At 40.5% G+C, this 23,463-nt stretch overlaps 1 long non-coding RNA gene across 5 annotated transcripts; it reads right to left on the reverse strand.

Moving 5' to 3' along the window:
• LOC307199604 lies at positions 1 to 20,710 on the reverse strand. 5 transcript variants are annotated; one of them, XR_013832101.1, is made up of 6 exons: positions 20,242 to 20,710; positions 7,966 to 8,203; positions 6,853 to 6,970; positions 4,345 to 4,410; positions 3,684 to 3,751; positions 1 to 577 (listed from the first exon to the last, which is right to left on the reverse strand). It is a non-coding gene; the product is annotated as an uncharacterized lncRNA (long non-coding RNA). The 5 variants fall into 5 exon arrangements; XR_013832098.1 differs by lacking the exon at positions 3,684 to 3,751 and having other exon boundaries at positions 20,295 to 20,710; XR_013832099.1 differs by lacking the exon at positions 3,684 to 3,751 and having other exon boundaries at positions 7,989 to 8,203.
• Positions 20,711 to 23,463: the final 2,753 nt, after the last annotated feature.

Consider the following 23,463-nt stretch of genomic DNA (forward strand, 5'->3'; position numbering starts at 1 on the left):
TAATGCAGGAGTGTATGTTTAGGTTTTTGCCCTCTGTGCTTTAAAGGCACCATATAAATGTGGTGAAAGAGAGGACAATGTAAGCAGTTCCCCTCCCAAACCAACCCCAGCATCCCAGACCAAATACAAATCATGCTTCAGGGCATCATATAAATTGCTATTATAAATTCATATGGTGCACCAGGGAGTGCCTCATTGTGTGTGATTAGAGACTGTCTCGAGAGCAGTTTAGACACTCAGCCTGCTGCACGCAAGCACTGCCCCGGGGCTGCTGTTACTGATGCATTGTTACAAAGTGCCATAATAAAGCATGAGCTAAAACAACTTAGTTGAAATGAAGATTAATATGAAACATGTGTTCCCCTCCTTTCACTCAGATGGAACAGTCCAATAAATAGATGCTCCTCAAGGCTGAGAACATTGGGCTCCAATAACAATCTGATTGGCTGATGGCTGCCATTGCTGAGGGCTAGTGATATGTTTCCATAGAGTCTACAAAGCATTCATGGACAACGTCACTGCAGCATCTGCAAAGCAGTCAGTGTGGGCTTGCCAAATGGTGGAGCAGTCAGAAGAGCTGAAACCATCAAAGAAAAATGTTTGAAGAGCACTTAAATTAAAAAACAAACAAACAACCAGATATAGTTTGGTCCTATAGTTGCCTTACTATCCTTAATACCAGTGGCATCAGAGGAAAGAGCAACTGGCCACTCATTCATGTTTTCTTAAATGGAGATCTGTCTCCTCAGGTTTTGTCCATGTTCTACATGGTCATGTGGAGCTCCTTCCTGCAGTGCTGCGCAATCCGTTTTAAATCCCTAAACAATCTGGCTTTCCTCTTCAGCTATTCCACAGTCACCTGCTGAATCTGATGGGTTTTAGAGATGGGGGGGGGGGATACATTCGTTCAGTGTGCATTTTAATGAAAACCTACCAAGTTCACACTTCCTGACCCAATATGCAAATCGGAACACCACCCTCCTTTGAAATTCACACCTCTGAATTTTGCAGTGCACTTCTTCAATCAGAGCATACATATGACAACTTCTATAGCTGGGGAAAGTGTATGTAAAGTTTTGCACATTGGTGAAAATAACATATAGGGATGCATTTTATTAGAGGGAAATTACGGGCAAAAATGCATACAAAAAATGAGCAATGCACACGAAAAAGCACAGGGTGGCCTTCAACAAAGTTTTACTCAGCGTAGACCCACTGAAATTAATCTCATGAACCTAATCATGTGCACTGATTTCAATGGGTCTATTTTGAGGAAAGCTTAGTTGCATACCACCCAAATGAATTTTCATGTTTTAAAAAACGAAGTGTGCAGAAATTGGAGGAGAGGAAAACTTAAGACTGGAAAAATGAGAAACCGAGAGAAACTGACACTGACAAATGCATCCATCCATAAAGGATAGTTTTTTGAATAATCAGCCCAGTTTAAATTTCCTTTGCTATGTTTCCCATCTGCCAACTGGGTGGATGAAGTTAGCATCCGTATATCTTCATTGTTAAACAAAACACTTTATTAAATTTGCATAAAATCCACAGACATGGAATATTATGGGTGATATTCAACTAAGTCCTACTCAGAGTAGACTCACTGAAATTAATGAACCTAAATTTGCCCATGTCCATTTATTTCAGGGGGTCTAAGTAAGACTAACAATGAATATCATCCTAAATCAGCTTGCAATGGCCTTTATGGCAGATTTAAGCCACTTATGCTATGAATCTTTACCTAGTAAAGAATGAGTTTTTTATAAAGTTGAGCCAAAACAACTGATCTAATATTGTGTTCAAAACGTATCCTTGATTTTTATTAAGTCTTGCAGTTTTTGATTGACACAATTGTGTTCCTTTGATCTTCTCAAAATTATTTCCCTCCTCCTTTGCCTTCATTTTGTCCTTGGTCTCATTGCCTTTGAGTCCTATGTAATCATTATTTGCTTTGAAATGCATGTATGGTGCAGCCGAACAATTTACTGCCCCATCCCAGCAACACATGCAATATGCTAATATTGCTAAATATCTGTATTCCTTTGATACTCTTTGGAACTTGGCCTCTTCTTCTTTGTACATCTTCCCTTCCTCTTTGCTCTCACTGTCCTTGATCTCATTTGCCCACATAGAAACATACAGTGCAATCGTATATGAATGTAAGAGCGGCCTTTTTGGATCAGGCCAGTGGCTCACCTAGCCCAGCATCCTGTTCTCACAGCAGCCTATGGGGAGCCCAAAGTCAAGACCTAAGCAGTCTTCCCACTGTGATTTCCAGCAACTGGTATTCAGAGACATACTGCCTCCTCTGTGGAATGGGAGAGCATTGTCTTGTCCTTTTCCTCAGGCAGCAAAATGGCTAAGGCTGGCACTGACTACATTACACATAGCTTGTATGTTAGTAACCATGTGGTCTCCATCATCTATTCTGGCCTTGCTCTTCTCCAAGTCTGCTATTAAGAGTAGGTGTTTATTCCTCTTGTTCTGCTGCTTCCCCCCTGGGGAAAGGGGAAAGGAAAAGACCACTGGACGGTAAAGTCCAGTCAAAGGCAACTATGGGGTTCGGCACTCATCTCACTTTTCAGGCCGAGGGAACTGGCATTTATCCACAGCTTTCCGGGTCATGTGGCCAGCATGACTAAGCTGCTACTGGTGCAACGGAACAAGGTAACGAGTGCCAGAGTGCATGGAAACGCCGTTTACCTTCCCCTCCGCAGCGGTACCTATTTATCTACTTGCACTGGTATGCTTTCAAACTGCTAGGTTGGCAGGAGCTGGGACAGAGCAACGGGAGCTCACCCCATTGTGTGGATTCAAACTGCCAACCTTCCGATCAGCAAACCCAAGCGGCTCAGTGGTTGAGACCACAGCAACACCCACGTCCTCCCCTGGGGAATACCACTCTTTACCACTCAATTGGAGCAAGCAGCAATTTGGATTTCTCCCAGATGGCCATTTGTTATGATCTATCACTAAAGAATGGGTTTTACTTTGGAAAGGAGCGGGGCAAAGGGAAAACCACTCGAACTCAGGCCTAGAAAATGTGCATCAAGAGGAAAGCCTCTCGGACCAGTGCTTTCTAGGCAGGGCACAAGTGGAAGTGTGGATGAACCCTAGTAAAATGAATCTCTTAGTCATTGATGAATCTTCCACATGGGCATCTCCTTATCAGATACTTTGTCCTCATGAGTATAAAAGTTTGAATTTTAATGTAATATCCTAGAGCCCCTCAACTTTCTGGTTAACATTTGCAGCCTTCAACAACTTATATAACAGTGTGGGACTGTGTGTTTTTTTAAAAAAAAGTGTGTTTCTGTGTGATTCCACTGACTCAGTTCTGCAGCTGTTAATGCCAGAAGGTTTGTTCTTTTTCTTTACGTGCAATTGTCTTTACTAGCCCTCAGTAAAATCTGCTCTGTAGGTAGAGTAGGAAGGGATCCCATATGACGAATGCTTGCTTGTAGCGTAGTTCCTACCATACCCCACAAAGAGCTGAGAAACTCACACTTGGTTAGTAGAGGATGCCTCACTTGAAAAGGCCTGAGTGGTATTTTTATAATCCCCTTAAGCAAAAGGTCCACAAAATACATTGGGGTTGCATGTTTGGATGCGGAATAAGGTCTTGAAGGACAGAGTGGGAAATGGGGAACATTTACACAAGATGTAATACTGATTCTTACCTAGCTCTGTCCTACTGCCTTGCCTCCACCCATTGTTCCTTCCTTCCAGTGATTTGCATCTCACCTTTCTGCACACAATATAGCCAAGGTATCTGTTATGGGTTAAGGGGCTGCTTGTGCGTAAATGGTTGAGTTCTCAACTCATGCAATCAGTTTCTAAAACTCTCCCAGACCACGGAGCCATGGGTGCATGGCTACCTCAATCGCTGGCAGAATCAGTCAGTGGGCGCTTCCGGAATTTACGCCAACATAAGAGTTCCATAACGGAAACTCTCCTTCTGGATTCTCTACGTGACAGTTTCCTGCGTGGAGTAGGCGTCCCCAGCGGAGATCCTGAAACCTCTCCGCTGTTCTCACTGGAAGTATCTTGGAGCCATCCCTCCGACTGAGTTTCTGCGGGAACTCTCTCTCTCCCCCTGCTGGTTCCTTCCTCAGCATCCGAGGGTCTCCTAGCCTCCTTGAGCCCTTCCACCACCTGACTCTCCGATGGCAGTTCCCTGACAGTATCTTACAATATGCACAGTCCAAGCACTGTAAAAACAACATAAAATAATAAATTACAGCAGATTCAGTATACAATATTTAGTATGGCAGCATTTCTAAGGAGCTCACTGGGACAACACACTGTCTGTCAAGAAGAGGAAGGCAGGGCTCGGTGTACCTCTTTGGGGAAACTATTCCATTGTTTGGGCGTCATAGCAGAAAGGGCTCTGTCTCTTGTGCATACCTGCTGAGAAGGGCAGAGAAATGGCAGGACAGAGTTGTCAGGCAGTTTCATATAAGAAAATATTGTCCTTAACATACCCAGAACCCAGTCTGTTTTGTGCAGGGTTGGAGAACACATGCCCTGCCAGACTTTTTTTTTTGACTACAACTCCCATAAACCCCAGCCATCATGGCCAATAGCTAGGGGTTATGGGAGTTGTAGTCCAGTGACACTGGGTGTCCAGTGACACCCAGGCTCCCCAATCCTGAATTAGGGTTTTTAGGGAAAATGTATCTCGTAACAATTCTCAGCACCCTTAATAAACTACAGCTCCCAGAACTATTTTGGGGGAAGCCACAACTGCTTAAAGTGGTATCATAGTGCTTTAAAGGTGTGGTGTGAATGTGGCCATAGAATGGAATTCTTGTCTGGTGTCAATAAATGCTGGTGCTGATAACTTTAAGTTGGCCTGACTGCTTAGGTCAGTGGCTTAGTGGAAGCCCTGCTTTGTGTCTCACAAAGCTTCAGGTAGCTATGCAATTCCTTGCCACAGGAAGCCTAGTTAATGTTCTCCCTCAATGTCTTTAGAGTAGGGGTAGGGAACCCAAAGTGTTCTTGCCTGGCTAGAATGTGTCATTGAACTCTGTTAATGCCTCTTACTTGTCTGGATGAGGAGAGAGGGATATGTACGTGTGGATAGAAACTATCCTACTGCACAAAGGTAAACTTACATTCATTACTCTCACTATTGCCTGTGGTGTGTGGCCCTTGGAAGGCTTTCCAGAAGGGAATTCAGCCCTTGAGTGTAAAATGGTTTGCCAACCCTGCTTTAGAGGACAGATGCTGCTACTCAGACATGCATTAGTCTGGATAATTTTATATTAAATTGTTTACATTTTGCCTGTTGCTGATAATTTGGTATTAATGCTACTGTTTCGGATTTCTTTTTTTAAATTTTATGGTATATTTTAAGGTGGTTGTTAGTTGCCTAGAGAGCCCTTTTGGGGATGGAGAGACAGGATATAAATGCTTTTAATAAGCAAACAAATTGGGTTTTATTATCTTCAAGATGATGACCACTTGCCAGCTGAAAGCCCTAGAAGTGTTCATAAACTGGGGTAATTACTTTAATCATTAACAAGAAATCAACCTTTGAAAAAACACTGCTCCAGCCTTATTTAAAGCCAGTTACAGTAATAACTTTCCTTTGTACATAAGAAGAACCCTGCTAGGGTGGACTAAAGGTCCATTTAATCCAGTACCCTGTTTCTAATACTGGCCAGTCAGATTCATCTAGAAAGTTCACAAGCTGGACATGAAGACAATTGCCTTCTTCTCCTGTTGCAAGCTGTATTGATGGCTATACCTCCCCCAAACCTGGAGGTGCTATATTATGGCTAGTAGTCATTGATGGCCTTAGGGTGCAATCCTACATTCAATGCTCCATCAAGTGAAGGGTGTTAGGATGAGGCAGAGAACTTCTGGAGTTCAAACCCACCCCACCTGCAGGATTGTCTCTGTATGCTACACAAAGGCTCTGCCGGCTAGGCCACCCTCCAAATCCCTGAAAATAGGGAAGCATTGTGAGTGGGCATAGATGGCACAGGGGAGGAGCACATCTACATCAAATCCTACCTGCTCTGCATTCCATGAGGTCACCCAAAACATTCCACAAGCCTGCCCTTGTGTAAGTCATTTCATTCTAACTAATTCCAGTGGGAAGGAATGAAGTAGGAACATAATCACAACCCCTAACATGCTTTTTGTGTCGTCCCAAAAGCAATTGGGTAAGGGCTGTACTTAAGTTATAGAGCATCTACTTTGCTTTGAGAAGGTCCCAGGTTCAGTATCCGTAAGCCAGGGAGGGAATCCCTGTCTGAAATACTGGAGAGCTGCTACAAGATGACACTGAGTTAGGTGGACCAATATTCTCACTCAGTACACTGCAGCTTCCTATGTTCCAATGGTTTGGGTGCTACAGACGTATTGTTGGTGGACCGGGATGAAGCCCAGGGCCTTCAGATTCCCAACCAGCAGATTGCTTGGTTATCCTTTGTGCATCTATCGAAGTGCATTTTTAAGCTTGTGACCACCATCACATCTTGTGGCTTCAAATTCCACAAACTTTTCACTGAGACTGGACACAAGCAGGCACTGAAAAGCAGCCAGAGAGACAGTCTCAAGGAAATGGATCTGCTGCTACAAATAAATGACAGTTACATGATGTAGGCACCTCTGTTTTTAGGAGGCAAGCAAGCAAGCAAGCAGGGAAAGGGACTAATTAATAGCAAGGAACAGATGCCCCAACAATGCTGGCATTGCTGACACTTTTCTGTTTCTGGAAATGAAACCCCAAATCATTTGTCACAGAAATAAACAAAATGACATCAAATATTTAAACAGAAAGAGGAAGACTGAAAAGGAGATAAACCACACAGTAAACAAGGAGAGAGAGAAACCCACCCTCTACTTAGCACATCTGTTTTCCCTTCCACACATTGAGTTGACACACTGCAACAGCACAGCTCATCGGATGGCAGGATTTACAAGCTCGCTGCCACTTCTTAAAGGGGTTGAGATTCTGCAATGAACATTAATGGATAAAAGCTGGGCAGCCTGCCTTAGGCAAGGCAGCAGAGACAAAGTCCACGTTGAAGGGTAGCTTTTGTGAAGAACAGTGAATGTTAAAGAGTTTGTTTCACAGCATAAATCCATCAAAGCTTTCGTTGTTCTGCCATTTTGCCCCGAGGATGCATTTATGTGGCTTTCACATCCTTTCCAGGCCCATGACACTTTTTAATGTGCATAACACACACACCCCATGGGCACAATCCACCAGGGACTCCTCTGTGCAAATTTCATTGAAATAAATAGGAGCTGCACAATGTCATCGTACAATGTTTTTGGAAGGGGACTTGTGCAGAACAACTTCCCAGTGGCTTGTGGCCTGCTTGACTTTATAACAAAATAGTAATGCAGGTCACTTTTACTCTCATTTTCCAGATGGGGAACTAAGGTTTTAGAGATAGTGAATTGTGCAAAGCTGTGCACCTTTTCAAAGTAAGTTAGAAGTCTATTGCATCTGATTAAACAGTGCCACTGTCTCTGAGTGCCGTCCTTTCCTATCCTGTTCACTGTAAGAAACAATTCTATTTCTCCCTTGGGAATTTATCCTGATACTGAAGGAGATAGAAAATATAGCCCAGAGAGTTAGGTATTCTGAAACTGGCTTAATTTAAAGATACCATTTGGAATAAAGAGGCTGTCGATAACTTCTAATTAATAATAATCTGTTCTTAGGAATTTCTAGGATTAAGTCAACAAGGCTGTGAGTGCATGTCTAAACAGGTTTTTCTTAGTGCTGAATTGATATATCCTAATCACAATATTACCAGCAAAGGAATGGGATAAATTATCATTAGGGCTGTGATGTTTAATCAATTGATCAAATGGCTTTGCCATCCTGATGCTCTCCAGATGTCTCGGACTACAACTCCTATCATCCCCAGCCAGCACAGACATCCTGGTTGGAGCTAATGGGAGTTACAGTCCAAAACATCTGGTCTAAATGATTACTTTTGCTTGTTCGAAATGATTACAAATCTCTCCAAATTAATTGGATATCTTCTTAGAAGAAGCCTTTTCCATTTCCCCCACTCTCATCTTGGTATCTTCCATTTTCCTCTCTCTTCCGCCCACTCCTCAGTTGCTTGACAGAACTGGGAGCATGGCTTAGTTGCAGGCATGGAGGCTAAGAGCTTTTGTGTGTGCGAGTACCATTGCTGGTCCTTGTCTTGCTTTTGGAGGAGTCAGTCTGGAAAGGAGAAAGGATGGTGATTATTCTGTCTGACAACCAAGGGAAAAGAACACTCTGAGTACTTGCATACTTGCAGTTCTGCAGATTACCTTGTAGTCCCATTGAAATTAGATGGGTTTACTTCTGAGTAGATTGATTCAGAAAGCATTTTATTTACAAATCATGGGACTTATACACATGCAGATTTGTACAAGTTTGATCTGTTGATCAATTTGACTAATGTGTTTAACCAACTATTTAATTGTGTGACAGTCTTACCGCTTATGCAGTGCTCTCTTAGAAAACATAAGCATAACAGATAAATGGATCAGTCAGTGCATAAAGGAGCCAGGGTCAATTATCAATCAGGTCAATGACCTGATGAAACATAAATCACCAAGGATCCCCCAGGGAAGGGTGCAACAACAGAGAATACCCTTTCATGTGTTCCCAACTCCGAAACATCAGATGACAGCAGTGCATATATTAGGGTCTCCTAGCTCATCGTGTGGACCAGCAGGCTAATGTAGGAGGTGATGGTCCTTTAAGTATCCTGGCTATAAGCTGTTTAGGGATTTAAAACTAATGAAAAGCACTTTGAATTAAGCTCGGAAAGAGACTGGAAGGCAATGAAGCTATGGGGAAAGACAGCTTAGTGGCACAGCACACACTTTGCATGCAAAACATGCCCAGTTCAGTCCATGATATATGCAGTTTAAAAGGATCAGGGAGCAGAAATGAGAAAGACCTCTGCCTGAAACCTGGTAGAGCCACTGCCAGTCAGAGTAGATGCCGAGCTAGATGAACAAATAATCTGACCCTGTATATAGCAGCTTCCTATGCCACCTAGAACTACAAGATTTCAAAGCTGCACATTAAAGTCTGCTATAAAGAGTTACTGATAAAACTGTGCATTTATTGCTGACATTACATAAAAGCCACAATATTACACACTACATGACCCTATGTCCCAATGATTGCCAACGACTGGTAAAAAGAAAAAGCCTATTTTCTTATCTCCCACCCTATTTCTGTTCCTATCTTTATAGCTGACTCTTTTTTATGAGTCCACAAGAATTGCTTGGTCACTCTGAGGATGCAATCCAGTATACGTTTGCCTGTGAGCAATGTCCCACTGAACTCAATGGGACATACTTCTCAATAGATATACAGAGGGTTGCCCTTTAAATTTCGCTTTCCCTGAATTTTGAGTCTGCCTTTCCAGATCTGCAAAAGGGGAATTGGGGTATATTTACTTGTTTGGGATGGAGGAAAGGGATGGTACATTGGCTGAAAATATGTATAAAGTGCATGAATATTTATAAAGATCTCCGAGACCCTTGGATGAAAAGTGCTGTCTAAGTGCAAATTATTAAACCTGTCATTTTGTTGAGTGCTCTTGCAAAGAATTCTTTCCATTTCTCTACCCCCCCCCCCGCCCAAATCATTGAAAACAGGTGGGCGTGTGGCAAGCGCTCGGCACACAAAGAGTTTAGAAAAGCTCCAAGAGGCTTAAAATAACTGTTGTATTATGGTGCTTCAGCATGTAAGACTGAAAATTAAGCTTTGTGCAAACTCCATTATACCAAAATGTGAGTGCTACTGTCCATGGTGCTGAATTTTAAACTTTTCCCTCCTCCCTCGCCTCTATTTCCCTCTTCACAGCAGTTTCTTGTTTCATTCTCCATGGGCTGACCTTAATGGCCAGACATTTATCAGTGTTCTTTCTTTTACTAAACAACATTTACTCCACATTATATGCTGGCTCGGCTGCATCACAGAGATATTGCAAATGGCTCTGCAGTATGATGTTGCATTAGTTCGCTATAGGAACCTAAGCCCCTACTATAGATTTCTATCTCAGATCTAGGTTACCTGCCCATCCTGACTTAGTTCAGAAGAAAGCAGATCAAGGCATAATTTATCTGTGACCTCTTTAAGACTTTGCTATGTGTGTATTTTTAATATTAGCTAAATCATGGTACAGTGATACATCTGTGAACAAAAGTAAACCCAAGCAGCAGGCTTCCTGTGTGTTTATACAAACAACATTTTCCCTCTTGGTTACCAACAGGTAATTGCTGTACTTTGGGGCTGCAAACATCCTATGAATCAGTCATCACAATCCCACAGTTATCTCCATTTACTGGGTTCCAGTGCACACAAGAAATGTTTACGTCTGCAAGGGCTTCCTCGTTCGTAGCCACAGAATGGAGAGACAGGAGCTTCTCCCTTCATTAAAGTAAATTGGCAAGTCCTTATGCTGAAGTTCCATAGGTGCATAGGACATGACTTATATTAAGCCAGACCACTGGTCCATCTAGCTCACCTGCAATATTCCTTCCTTAGTTTAACTATTGGCAGCTTATTGACATCACCTGTTTTAGTTGCCTGTGTACTTGGCAAGGCCCTTCTTTGGTGTTTCCAGCACAAAGACTTATGACATCACACAGGTTGCCATGGATATTCTCTTCAAACAGGTTAAAGCAAGCTAGCTAGTCCAGTGCTGAGATCATTTGAGATCAGGAACCTTTACAGCCCTAGGCAGTTAGACATGCCAAAGCTCATTGAAAATAATGAGTTTAGATGTGCTTAACTTTGCATAGGAGCAAACTGTTTCATAGGAAGCTGCCATATACCAAGTCCAGACCATTGGTCCATCTAGTTCAGTACTGTCTACACTGACTGGCAGCAACTCTGCAGGGTTTCAGGCAGACCTATGTAAAGATGCTGGAGTTTGAACCTGAGATCTTCTGCATGCAAAGCAGATGTTTTACTGCCGGATGTTGAACTGGCATGTGCTCACTGGACAGACCAACTACAGGTAATTCATCAGAAATTAGAATCTGGAGGATAATTGCAACCTACCTCTAATATTATATGGAGGATGAAAATGGCTGGTCTATAGTAAAGCTTATATGCAAAAGGAAATGCCAATATAGCATTATAGGTGAGGTTGTGGAAGCTGTCAGGATAGTTATAGAGCTATAAAATATTGTTGCATATACATTTCATGGAACTTTGTTTTTAATAATAAAGTAAAAGGAAATAAGTGACTTTTAAAATGTTGGCATGGCGGACCACAATAGAATATCTCTCCTTTCTTCTTAATCCTAAATAAAAGCATAACCCAAGCAGACATGGTATGAACAGGCTGCATCTTCCATGTCAAGAGATTTGATAGAGGCAGCAGAAAGTGCCGTATTTCTTTCCTCACCCTAAAGGACAGTTCAAGAACCAGGATTTGGGGGTTCCTCAGATAGGTTAGCCCAATGGACCCCCATGTGGAAAAGGTGGAGTGTGCAAACTGAGAGGTCTCTTGATATCCTTCTGACTTGCTTAGAGAATCTGTGGAAAGTAAGATGTGAAGGACTATCAGAGGGGTGAGTCCTTTTCCAGTATTAAAACCCTGGCAAATTCCCGGTTATTCCACCCTTAGGACCTACTAAAAGAATCAGTAAAAACATCGGAGAGCAGGAGATACTTCATAAAGTACGCAAGTGGTAAACCGAGACTGTAAAGAAGGTTCCGCTTGATGACAATTCCATTCTAAAGCTATAAGAGCAAGAAAGACAACTCAGAAGTTATAAATTTGAGTTATATGAGCTGAAATCTGCCTACCAGCCATGTGGCTTGTGCTGGATAAACCCCTGGTTTTGCAGTTCCAGCCAGGTAGCAAAAATGGGCGGTTTATCAGTCCCACTGACAAGACGACATACATGGCTGGTATATGGCTATGAGAGCCAGTTGGGCTGTTAAGAACTTTCTGCTAAGCACATAAAGAAACATGTGTAACAGTCATCCACCCACCCAAATTTGTGTGTTTTACTGTGTGCATGTGTGCTCAGAACATGGCACTTCCCAGTGAACAGAGACCATATTTACAGGCAGAAAAGCCATACATATATGCAATGTGTATTTGTTTGCAATTGCCACTCTGGACCCCTTATATATAGTATTCATTGCTGTACCTACTTTCCATTTAGAAAATGTGTGACTTTGAAGCTTTCCTAAGTTGCCACAGCATTTGAAGGGCTCTTATACTTCAGAAAAGGTCTAATCCTCTAGAATTGAAGATTACCTATATCCATGCAGTCACATTTGTGTTAATATTTCTGAAGTTACGCAGTTGAGAGCCACAGAAAAGGTGATGGACAAAATATCAACTGGGTTTTGGCCTTAATTGGATTTTAGAAACCCAGTGAATAAAATTGATAAATATTTATCTCTGCTGATGTTCTAGTTAATCACCATCCTAGGTAATTCCCTTCTCTTTCCTCAAATTGTATTGCGGACAATTTCATTATGCTACAATACAGTTCATATGTTGCAGAATCTGGCACATCTCATGACATAACTTTATAAAACCTCAATCCCTCTCCATGTGATAGAACTGTTAGTATATCAGTCCTTTCATCGGATAAAACTAAAAAAAGAGGAGTGGTTCTATATATTAAAAATAAAATAGAAGCCCAACAAATTTTTAAAGATGAAGAAGGCAGAATTGTGGCAGTACAAGTCAATTGGCAAGGTGAAAAAATAATAATCGTTGGAGTGTATGCACCTAATGAAAACAAAATGGACTTTTTAAGAAACTTAGAAGAGAAACTATTTGAATATTTTGATCAAAAGATTATAATTATGGGTGATATGAAGGCAGTGGTTTCAATGGAGATGGACAGATTAAGAGCAACAGGAAAATCAAAAGAAGGGAAATTACCAAAGACTTTCTTCTCGATGGTAGAAAACTGCAATTTAATTGATATTTGGAGATTGAAACACCCATTGGAAAAGCAGTTTACCTATCAATCAGAAGCAAATCAATGTCAAGAATCGATCAAATCTGGATAACAAATGATCTTACAACAAGAATTTTAAAGATTGAAATACAACCTAAGGTGCTTTCGGACCACAACCCAATAAAATGTACCTTAAAAGGATTTGAAGAAAAATCTTTTCGGTGGAGAATAAATGAAAATCTTTTCAATGATTAAAAAATAGTAGAGAATGCGCAAAAATATTTGAGGGACTATTTTATAAATAACATGAATCGAACAGAAACAAGTATGGTTTGGGACGCTGGCAAAGCAGTTATGAGAGGTTTTTTCATAAAACAGAATGCAATCAAAAACAATTACAGAGAGAAAGGGGGAAAAGAAATCCTAAAACAAATTATGGGAAACGAGAAGAAACTTATTGACAGACCTAACGATAAAAAACTGAAACTTAATATAAAGACATTACAAGCGCAATTCTCTATGATAATAAACAAGGAAGTGGAATGGAACATCAAAAGGATGAGACAAAAGAACTTTGAATATGCAAATAAATCTGGGAAATTACTAGCGTGGCAGATTAAAAAAAGGAAAGAACAAAATACGGTACATAGATTGTGATTGAAGATAAAGAGATTGAAGACCTGAAAGGAATAAGGAAAGGATTTGTGGACTTTTATAGACAACTATATAAGAAGAAGAAGAAAGACAATTTAAAGAAAATAGAAAAATATTTAAAAGAGAAAGGGGTGCAGAAGATTCCGACGAAAGAGAAAAGTAAACTAAATGAGAGGATAGAAATAGAAGAAATAAGAAACGCAATTAAAGAATTAAAAAGCGGAAAGACTGCAGGGCCAGATGGATTTAGTGCAAGATATTATAAAGAAATGAAGGACATCCTAGTTGTACCACTGAGAGAAGTAATGAATGATATATTAACAAAAAAAAGAAATACCAGACACTTGGAAAGAAGCATATATTACTTTAATACCCAAACAAGACTCAGATTTATCTCAAGTTAAGAATTATAGGCCGATCTCACTTCTAAATAATGATTATAAACTGTTTGCTAACATATTAGCAAATAGGATGAAAAAGGTGTTGAAGGGTTTGATACATGAAGATCAAGCATGTTTTCTTCCTGGCAGACAAATGAAAGATAATATTAGGAATGTAATTAATATTTTGGAGTATTTGAATGCCAGGAATGACAAGCAAGCTATGTTGATATTTGTGGATGAGGAAAAGGCCTTTGATAATATCTCTTGGGAATTTATGTTAAAAAACTTTGAGATGATGGATATTGGACAAGGATTTATGAATGGTATTAGTGCAATATATAGAGATCAAAGAGCAAAATTAATAGTGAACAATGTGGTAACAGAAAATATAAAAATAACCAAAGGTACAAGACAGGGATGTCCGCTTTCACCATTGTTATTTATCACGGTCTTGGAAGTCTTTTTAAGAGCAATAAGAGGTAATGAACAGATAAAAGGGATAACAGTAGGAAGTAAACAATATAAGGTTAAGGCCTTTGCTGATGACTTGGTACTAACTCTGAAAAATTCGACAAACACTGTAACAGAAGTTCTGAATGAAATAGAGCAGTTTGGCCAATTAGCGGGATTTATTTTGAATAAGAAAAAGACAAAAATGATTAGTAAAAATATGGACCGAGAAACTATTGATAAAGTGCAGCAACAACTAGAAATAGAGGTGGTTAAGAAGATTAAATATTTAGGAGTTTAGTTAACCCCCAGAAGTATTGATTTGTATCAGAACAACTATATACCAACTTGGAGTAAGATTTAAAAAGATTTAGAGGTGTGGGGAAGAATGAAATTCTCATTTTGGGGAAGAATTGCAATAATAAAAATGAATGTGCTACCTAAGATGCTATTTCTATTCCAAACCGTTCCAGTAATCAGGGGGGCAGCTATTTTTAAAAATTGGCAAAGAGAAATTTCAAGGTTTATATGGCAGGGTAAGAAGCCGAGAATAAAGTTTAAGCTATTGACAGATGCGAAAGAGAGAGGAGGCTTCGCCCTGCCAGACCCGAAATTATATTATGAAGCATCTTGCCTCTGGTGGTTGAAGGAATGGATGAAATTAGAAAATACTGATTTATTAGACCTAGAAGGATTTGATAACAGATTTGGGTGGCATGCTTATTTATGGTATGACAAAAAGTGAGTACATAAAGGTTTTGAAAACCACATCATAAGAAAATCTCTGATAGAGGTTTGGGAAAAGTATAAAAACTTGTTGGAAGCCAAAACTCCGTATTGGTTATCACCATTGGAGTTGTTGAGTGTGAAAAAAAATCAATATGAAAGGGGGATGGACAACTTATCAGAACCTAATAACAAAAATTGAAGGCAAATGGAGTTTGAAGCCGTTTGAGGTAGTTAAGGAATATGTTAATGATTGGCTGCATTATTTTCAAATCAATGAAATGTTTAAAAAAGATTTAAGATTAAGAGGCTTTGAGGATAAAGAGTCAAAATTTCAGAAAGAAATAATAAATTGTGATTTTAAAGTGCTGGCTAAAATGTACAAGATATTACTAGAGTGGCACACAAAGGACAAAGAGATAAAATCGGTTATGATTGACTGGGCCAAAGATTTTGGATATAATATACAAATGGAGGATTGGGAAAAATTATGGAAAGAAGGTTTAAGATTCACTGCATGTACAACAATAAAAGAAAATGTGATGAAAATGATGTATCGATGGTATGTAACACCAGTGAAGTTAGCAAGGATGTATAAAGGATGTAACAAATGTTGGAAATGTAAAGAAAAAGAGGGTACATTCTATCATATGTGGTGGGAGTGTAAGAAAGTAAAAAGCTTTTGGGAAATGATATATAATGAATTGAAGAAAATATTTAAGTAAACTTTTGTTAAGAAACCAGAAGCGTTTTTACTTGGTATTACAGGGAATGAGATTAATAAGAAGTTATTTTTATATGCAGTGACTGCAGCAAGAATACTGATGGCTCAGAAATGGAAGCAAGAGGAGTTGCCTACACTAGATGAATGGAGAATGAAGATGACGGACTATGCAGAACACGATAGACTGACTGGAAGGATCCGAAATTGACGAGATCAGAGATTTATAGAAGATTGGGAAAAGTTTACAGAATATATGCATAAATTAAGTGATAATCAAATAACGTTTGTAAGTTTTAATGAAGCTCTGTAAGAAGAAATGTTAGAATATGAGTAAAATATGAGTAAGAAATAATTTATAAAAACAATTGAAGAAAGGCTTTAGAAATGTGTAAGAAATTAAGAAGGGAAGGAGTATCAGGCAAGTTGAGGGAAGTCAAAAAGAGAATGGATATAAAAAAGAGGTATGATTTGTATAAATTTTGTATTGGAAAAATTGAATAAAAATAATTTATTTAAAAAAAAGTATATCAGTCCTCTGTTGCTGGGTGTGTGATTGTTACATCACTTGCCTGTGTTTATTTTCTAAGCTTGGAAAAGCCTGAGAACGGAAGTTAGCCTTGTCTCTTCCGCTTTCTGTGTTTGTGTACTTTTTACTTTCTGTTTTCTCTCAGAGCTGAAGTGAGAGAACGCCCTGACCGTTTGTCCTGTAAATATTGCTGAATAAAAGCTTACAATGAGCACACAATTCTCCACTTCGTTTCTGCTGATCTCTGCTGAGTGAGTGTGCACGTAGACATTTGCTGCGTGTCACTGGAGCATGCTGGGACTGATGATTTATGGACATCCCAAAAATTGTGGAATGAAGGATTAAAATTTACTGCTTGTACTGCATTAAAAGAAAATGTGATGAAAATGATATACAGATGGTATATCACACCAGTAAAGTTAGCAAAAATGTATAAAGTAAGTAATAAGTGTTGGAAATGTAAGGAAAAAGAGGGAACATTTTATCATATGTGGTGGGAGTGTAAAAAGGTAAAATGCTTCTGGGAGATGATATATAATGAAATGAAAAAAATGTTGAAATATACATTTATAAAGAAGCCAGAGGCATTTCTTTTAGGAATAATGGGAAATGAAATTAATAAGAAAGAATAGAGGTTGTTTTTATATGCAGTAACAGCAGCAAGAATACTATTGGCCCAAAAATGGAAACAAGAAGAATTACCTACAACCGAAGAGTGGAGAATGAAACTAATGGACTATGCAGAACTTGATAAATTAACAGGAAGGATCTGGAACCGGCGGGACCAGAACTTCACTGAGGACTGGAGTAAATTTACGGATTACATGAAAAGTATATGTGATGATCAGACAACGTTTGTAAGTTTACAGGAAGCTCTGTGAAGAATTAATAGTAGAAATATTGTAAAAAAGAAAAAGACAGGATATGTTATTAACGTAAGGCAATATTAAATAGGGGAAGTGATTAAAACTGAGGGTTCTCAGAGGAGCTGATGGAAGTCCAAAAAGATTGTATTGGTGATAAAGTGGATGTCTTTTTTATAATTTTGTATTGTAAAAATTAATAAAAATATATTTGGCAAAAAAAGATTTATGGACATCCCAGAACTGTGCAACACCAGGAGGATGCCCAGAGAGGTTTCGTCTCATCTCAGGGGCTGCCTGGGCCCTAGGGTGTATCCTGACATTAACCACAATTGTGTAACCTAAACCTGGCCTGCCTCTTTGTGTTATTTCAACACTTCTACTTGGCAGGCTGGTATATAACTTCTTTCTTCCTCACAATAATACTGATATAGGTGTCTTTATTCCCATTTTATGGATGAAGAACTGGAACCTCAAGGATCACCTCTCCACATATGAACCAACACAGACCCTGAAATCATCATCTGAGACCCTTCATCATGTGTTTGAGAGGTCCAGAGGGTGGCAACATGAGCACTGGCTTTTTCTGTGGTGGCTCCCAATTTGCGGAATGCTCTCCCCAGGGAGGCTTGCCTGGCACCTTCATTACATCTATTTAGGCACCAGGTGAAAACATTCCTCTCCTCCCAGGCATTCAGCTAATTAAACAACCTATGGCCCTTTAAACTGGTGGGGGCACTATTGTTTTTGTTTATTATGTATTTTTGTGTTTCTATATTGTAAACCACCCTGTGACCCTTGGATGAAGGGCAGTGTAGACCTTTAATAAATAATAAATAAATAAACAAACTCAGAGATAATGGCTTGCCCGAGGCCTCTTAGCAAATTCCTGTCTCAGTAAGACTTGAATCAATGTTCCCCCGAATGTAACTCTTTGCACCTCTTTAACATGGGTTAACCAATATGCAGTCAGTTTTATATTTATAAAAATATTTATATACTGACCCTTCATATAGTGGTCTCCCAAAAGAAAAATAGAGTGGGCAGGGTTCAACTAATGAGCCCTATCAGCAAGACTCACAAGAACTTTTGCAATTGGCCTCCCCCCCCCCATTTCCTCCCTCCACATACCTAATGTGCCCCCCCCCCAAGAAATTGGTTTGGGAGAGAGAATCCCCAGAACAGCACATGGACAGGGGGAAGGGGAGATCATTTCACCTGGCAAGCTGATATGCTTGTGCATACAGAACATTTATAATAGCACAATGTCATATTCCACCCACAAACTTGAAATCTAGTCAACGGCAGATAACCGCTAGGTCAACGGCAGGTAATTTAAAGACTGCAACAAGGATTAATGGTCAGCAAAGGCCTCAGCAAGCACCGTTGCATTAATGGATATGTTTGCCTCAATTCATAGGGGGAAGTGTTTCCACAGGAAGGGGGCCGCTACAAAAAAGGCCCTTCTCCTGATCACCATGAGGTGAACCTCTGCAGCATAGCAATTTGGAGAGCCTCATCCAGCCAGGCTGGTCATTAAAGAAGGTAACATTTAGCATCTAAGCTCTTCCGGGCATGATTTTTGAAGGTGAGATTTAGCATCAGAATGACTATATAAACATGAAGAAGAGATTTGAAACTAAAATCCCCATGTGCTAGTAACATGCCAATTAATTGTTTCTCACAGACACCTTTTATTTGTCCCTGTATAGTATATTTACTTTGGCTTTCTACTTTACAACTCTTTTGCTCCAAGTGGGGAAACATATTTTATTTACTCCATTATTGCTCCACAGAGATCAGGATGAAAATGGAAGCAACTGTTCTTTCTCATTGGTGCCTTTCCTTTCAGAGAACACATTTGATTGGTGGTGCAAATTGGTGCTTTTGCTATAGAAGCATAGTTGAGAGACAATAAACAAAGCAGCAGAGATGCAGAGGGTGAACGCATAATCCGCTTTCATCATAGGCCAGAAGCACCAGTAAAATGATGTGAGAACAGTGGAGACTTTTTACAGTTAGATTGTTGCAAAGCATTGTAGGTGGGGACTATCTTTAAAAATGGTCCAGAAAATTCATTTGGCATAGAATGTGGCTTCAAGAGTACTAACTGGAAATAGACACTCCAGTAATATTATGCCAGCATTTTTTCATCTTTGTTGGCTCCTGCAATGTTTCTAGTCCAATTCAAGGTGCTGATTCCGACCTTTAAAGATTTTTTTACAACTTGGGACCATGCCGAATCCACTTGAACCCTGAGATCACCAACAGAGGATTCTCACAAGCTGAGATAAAATGGGTGGCCACAAGACAAAAGGCTTTTTTAGAAGTGACCCCCATTTATGGAATGCTTCCTCCAGACTGTTTTGCCTGGCACCCCTTTTTAATGTCTCTTCAGTACCTGAGAAGAGTTTCTTCGGTTTCACTGATCTTTTAAGCTCCACTTTTAAAATCTCTGGCATTATCAGGGGAAGAGACCAGTCCCACCATGTACAGGAAAACTATCTTACTTTTTATAAAGTTTGGGTATTCGTGCTTTCTAATTTTTATATTTTGGGTTCCATGGAACTCCCTGCCACAATAATTCAGTTCCTCAAGGTGACCCTTTTCGACAGTTGCTCGTTCCTTTTAAAATCCTCCTCACTGCTTGGTGCAGTAGGCTTAAGCATGAGATGGACACCAGCACTGGATATAGTATGATCTGTTGAGAATATTGTTTATTAAAGAGTTTTGTGTATTTAAGGCAATACTGATATTTAAACTGGTGTCTTGCATGCACTTTATGGCAGTTTCTACAGACTGAGAGACAATGTTGCTGACACCAGCCTCTAAACAGCTTTTTTTGTTGTTGTTTAGCCATTTAGTCGTGTCCAACTCTTCGTGACCCCATGGACCAGAGCACGCCAGGCACTCCTGTCTTCCACTGCCTCCCACAGTTAAACAGCTTTTACCTCAAGCCAAATTCTCTAAACCACAGCTGAATTAACTCACAACCCATTGCAACTACTAAGGACAGTCTGCTTATGATCCCATAGCTTCGTCACCTGGACTTCCGGCTGCTTGTACAGTTTGGCTGATTTAAAAAATCTGGTTGTGGTAAGACATTAGGCTTCTCCTAGCCTAACTCAGCCACCTGCTTCCTTTTTTCCGATCTTTACCAGCAAAGTATTGTTTACACACTGGGAATGAACAGCTTAATATTCGGGCCTCATCTTTCCACTTTCACCTCATCTTTCTCTGGCCACTGCTTCACACCTCCCTCGTCAACTGACTTCCCCAACTTTGTTTTCCAACTGACAGTTATCTCCCAACTGACAGTTAACTGACTGTTCTTCACTGGCTTGAATATACAGCTAAACAGAGTCTCTCTCTCCACCCCCCGACCAATCAAAATTTACTGATCCCGACCCTGTCTATCAATATTAAAAGTGATTGCCTCTTTCTCCCCTTTCAGAGCCTGTCACCAAGAAGCCACCACTAAGCAGTCTTGCAACATATGAACAGCACAAGGCCTTGGACTTTGACAGTTGTGCTCTGACATTGCCATAGAAATCCGCTTCAAAGCACAAAACATCAACAGACAGCCATATACACAGCAGTTCTCCACACTGTGTTTTCACATGGTTATTTAGTTCTGTGGAACTTCCTACGCCTTAGGTTAATTGCTGTTCGCCATGATTTTAGATTTCTTCTCTGATTTAAAATGATTGTTTTTAGCATTACTGCTGCCATATAGAATTTTACTTGTGTGGGTTTTGGAGTTTTAAAATTGCTTCAATTGTTTTTCGTGCATTTCCCAGAGAATGATTGTTATTGGGTAACAGGTAAGTTGAATAAATAAATAAAATTAAGTCAGGCAGTATCCAGTAACAACTTTTGTCCTATATTGTTTTCTGTATAGCTAGGCACTTCTTTAACAACTAATCCAGAATGCGGCAGCTAGACTAGTGACTGGGAGTAGCCGCCAAGACCATATAACACCGGTTCTGAAAGACCTACATTGGCTTCCAGTACATTTCTGAGCACAATTCAAAGTGTTGGTGCTGACCTTTAAAGCCTAAATGGCCTCGAGCCAGTATACCTGAAGGAGCGCATCCACCCCCATTGTTCAGCCCGGATACTGAGGTCCAGCTCTGAGGGCCTTCTCGCAGTTCCCTCACTGTGAGAAGTGAGGTTACAGGGAACCAGGCAGAGGGCCTTCTCAGTAGTGGCACCCACCTTGTGGAACACCTTCCCATCAGATGTCAAAGAAATAAACAACTATTTGATGTTTAGAAGACATCTGAAGGCAGCCCTGTTTAGGGAAGTTTTTAATGTTTGATGTTTTATCGCTTTTTTATTAATATTCTGTTGGAAGCCACCCAGAGTGGCTGGGGAAACCCAGCTAGACAGGCGAGGTATAAATAATAAATTATTATTATTAATAATAATATTCATTAAACATGATAACCATGTTGGTGGAGGGGTTTTTCCATGGGCAGATTCCATAGCGCTAGTCTTACATATAATGAAAATGTAAGGGTGTCATCACATAGCCCCCTGTTGGAGGATTTGTAATGCCTCATCACAATCCTGGGTTTGCAGGGTGGGCTAGGGGAGCAAAAGAGAAGGCAGGTTTCGCAGCAGCAGCAGCAGCTGTGGCATGGTGGTGAGAAAGGAGATTCATGGAGAGTCAGAAGGTGGTGATTAAAACAACAGGAGAGATCTGAATGGATTCAGAAGAGAGAAGCACTGAGGTTAGTAACAAGGAGAAATAGCAGAGATGGGTACAACACAAAAGCTAACACCAAAAAGCTAACACAACAGAGCCTTTCCCAACTCCCTTATCACCCTCAAACCTTATTTTAAACCAGCACTTTGTCTGCCTCAAGAGTTCCTCCTGCTCACTCTACTCAAACCTCTGCCATTGTTTAAAACTGCTACTATTTTCCTTTCAGTGTCTCTCCCACTCTGCTTTACTCAAACCTCTGCTGCTGTTTAAAGCCACCATTCCCCCCTCTGTGGCTCGCTTGCTTGCTCCACTCAAATTTTATTTATTTATTTGTTGCATTTATATGCCACCTTTATCTTCCAAGGAGCTCAAGGCGGTATTCATGGTTCTTCTCCTCCCCATTCCATTATCACAACAACCCTGTGAGGTAGGCTAAGCTAAGATATGGTAAATGGCCCATGAACACCCAATGAACTTGAGCAGAGATTTGAACCCTAGTCTCCCAGGTCATAGTCCATCCAACAGTCTAACCATTACACCACAATGGCTCTCTGCCATTGTTTAAAACTACCCATTTCCTCAGTGTCTCTACACCCCTGCTTTACTCAAATGTCTGCCATTGTTTAAAAACAGAGGGCTTTCAAACTTCCTTGTGTTGCACTTTGTATACGCCAGTGCCCAGCACATGGGAACAGTCAAAATGAGCAAAATTGAACCCTCCAGTCATCAACTGTTGAGCAGAGGGTTTAATAAAAATAAGAATAATAGTTATTATCATCATTATATTTATTTATATTCCACCTTTTCCCCAGACCAGGACTCAAAGCAGCTTAAAAAAAAAAAATTAAAATGACATTAAAAGGGTCTTCACCTGCTGGCAGAAGGACAAGAAGGAGGGAGTCTCATTAGGATGGGGCAGGCATAGGCAAATTCGGCCCTTCAGATGTTTTTGGGACTACAGCTCCCATCATCCCTGACCACTGGTCCTGTTAGCTAGGGATGATGGGAGTTGTAGTCCCAAAACATCTGGAGGGCCAAGTTTGCCCATGCCTGGGATGGGAGTTCCAAAGTCTGGGATCAGTCACTGAGAAGGCTAGCTGCAGGGGTCTTCTTCACCATGTGATGCCTTCAGGAAATGTGTTGGGGAGGCAGATCCCAGCAAGACTGAAAAGGAGTTGGCCAAGTCTGCAAAGGCTGGAAGAGGAGACTTAACCCCAGGACTTTTGGGGAGAGAGAAAGAGAGATAAACCTCCTGTGATCTGCTTTGTCAGCATGTTTCCTGCAGGCAACACCAAACAAGACTGAACCCTCCTACTCTCTGCAGTGTGGTGAGGGGGGTGGGGAGATGCATTGCCGCCTTCCCACACCCTACTCCTGACCATATAGGGTTTTTCAAAACCCAGTTAAACATCATCCCCACCCCAAATTTATTTGAGACTAGATCAGGTCAGGTTTCCCACAGGGCAGCCAGAGCTCTGGTTTGGGAGAGAGCTGTGTAGAGG

The sequence above is a fragment of the Podarcis cretensis genome, assembly GCF_951804945.1.
Source record: "Podarcis cretensis genome assembly, chromosome: 1".
Classification (NCBI taxonomy): Eukaryota; Metazoa; Chordata; class Lepidosauria; order Squamata; family Lacertidae; genus Podarcis; species Podarcis cretensis.